Genomic DNA, 2581 nt, shown 5'->3' with positions numbered 1-2581 from the left:
TCCTCTGGACAGTACTTCTGCTGGCACGATTTTTTTTGCAATATCCCAAACCGGGGATCCAGGATTTACCTTAATTGATCTCAAAACCTTCCAGATCAGCTGCCGGTCGTATGTTCCACTACGACACCTACTCTGAATCTTTCGGTCTACGGTATTGGGTTGCCGGAAACGTTAAAGTACAGCATATACAGTTGATTTTGCGATTTTTTGTGTTTTTGAGATTTTTAAAACAGACCACGTGGGTTTCTCGACGTGAGTGTGCAGAATTATTTTTCTTCTTTCGAGTTCCATTGAGTATAACTTTTTATAAACTCCACGTACCAAGATGAAACTTTCAGCACTGAAAGTCGAATGTTTAATAAAAACATAGCTGTCAAAACATTCGAAATCCGACCACCAGAGGCGCTGCTAGAAAACATACAACTTTTCCCGATTTAACGTGGGACAGGCTTTAAATTAAGTGACCGATTGAAATGAAACTTTACATACGTTCATATGAAGAGTGTACCAACATAACAAAAAAACCTTAGGCTCGTTGCAGCGCCCTCTGTTATCGAGGCTCCGAATTTAATAAACTACCTAGTAGGCCCCAAAAGGACCCGGGTTCCGAGATTGGTGGATTATTTTGTTGGACCGATTGTTGTTTGTTCCGTGTGTTCCGTTGCTCCGCGCGACTCCGATAATATCAAACACATGTGCGCCGCCGCGCCGCGACTGAAAATAGCACCCAACCCAACCCAAACTCACCGTGGGCCTGAGCTGTGGGGAGGGCCAGTGAGAGAGTCTCATGAGGTCGCCGGTGGGGGGCCAGATGACTCACTCAGCTCGCTTCACCTTTTTACTCACGGCACGGCGCGGTGGCGGCATCAAAAGGATGGCCGCGGCACGAAAAAGCCAACGAACGAGCGAACCAGACACTAACGATGCGCTCTTTGCGTTCCGTGCTGCTTAACGTTAATGACACAAACACACACACACACACAGGCACAGCCACACAAGGAAACCCACGCCAGTGATATCAAAGAGCGCGCGGTCGTGGTCTCTTTCGAACCGATCTCAAGCGCCAATCCGCGCGCCAGAACGGGACAGGCTCCTGATGCAACGCATGATATCACCCAGTAGCGGCGGCGGCGGTGGGGACAGCGGCAGCAGCTGTTCTGTCGGATTTGCTCATCCGGCGCACCGCGCGGATTAGGAAAGTTTCGAACGCGTCATCGCGAACGTTGCTGGGTTGGGCGCTGCCGCCGATCATCATCGTCATCGGATCATCCAGTCAGCGGTCCCTATCTGTCGCGCGCCTGTGCTAGAAATGTGATTTATCTCCACGCGGCCGCGCGACAAGGACAAAGCGATCCGTTCTCACCCACCGCGCCACCTTCCCCACTGTGCTGCGCCGCGCCGTGTCTTCATGCTCCGGAAAGGGCACCGAACCGCGGGCGGATGTGGTCGCGGATCGGTCCAACCCGCTCTTGCGCGCGCTCTCTCTCTCTCTCGGGCGATGATCGCGATCGTGACTTGGCCGCTTTGTTGCTCTTTGAATGGACGTCGACGACGCCGGATTACGACGTGCGCTCCGCTCTCGGGCCACCACCACCGATCACACTCCGAGATCATCCGTCAACCTACGCGAACCGTTCTCTATACGCACGCACCCAAGCCGAGAGAGAGAGAGAGCGAGAGAGCGAACGATCGTTTCCCAAACCGCGGACGAAGGTGTTCGATTCAATTGCGTCGCGATTGCGTCCCGACGACGACGGCGGCCCCAACAAGACAAGACAGCCGATTGATCTCGCGCTCCGTGTGTGTGTGTGAGAGTTGGCCGGCCGACCCGTGATATCACAACTCCCGTCCCGTCCCAAAAGCGTCCATCACACGACTTCATCAGAATTCCCTGCCCACGGATGGAATGAGTAATGAGAATTCCCAGCCCAAAAAAAATAAAACATCACAAAGTCGCGGCAACTCCGCCCGGCCGCCCGCCCGACGGCGGTTGCTATCAAATTCATTCCAGTCACGACAACCCGGAGTTTGTTGGCTTCTGTTGGCTGCTGCCTCCGCCGCCGCCGCCATGATGATCGGTCGGTCGTGATCGTCGTGCGCACCCCCGAAACCATATGCTGCGATTCGTTCACTCGGGCAGCGCTAGTCGATCGCCATTTGGAAACCATTTTCCCCTACAGAGCAGAGCAGGAGAACACACTTATCACCACCGTTCACCGACTCCTCCGCGACCTGAGGGACCACGAACCAGGCGCACCATGTGGCGCTAGATTTCCTCGACGCAAGAAGTGACTGCATTTTCTTGCACCTTCCCCGAAAGCGTGTGTGTGTGTGTGTGTGCGTGGGGTTGTTGCTCAAAGTTGGAAAATAAATTTAGAACAGCAGCCAGCCAGTCAGCCAACTCAATATTAGGCCACCTTCCCGAGTGATGCGCATCCCACCGCTGTCACTTTGCGTAACACGCGCGCGAGGAACTAACTCGCGAGGACCTGCTCTGGGGCGACAGATTGATAACGGTCGATGCGGATCTAAAATCCCACTGACTCATCGGCCTCTGGTGTTCGTGTTGATTCATGAAACG

The sequence above is a fragment of the Anopheles cruzii genome, chromosome 3, assembly GCF_943734635.1.
Source record: "Anopheles cruzii chromosome 3, idAnoCruzAS_RS32_06, whole genome shotgun sequence".
NCBI lineage: Eukaryota > Metazoa > Arthropoda > Insecta > Diptera > Culicidae > Anopheles > Anopheles cruzii.
The sequence above is the reverse complement of the archived record's forward strand: the minus strand, read 5'-3'. Positions refer to the sequence as shown.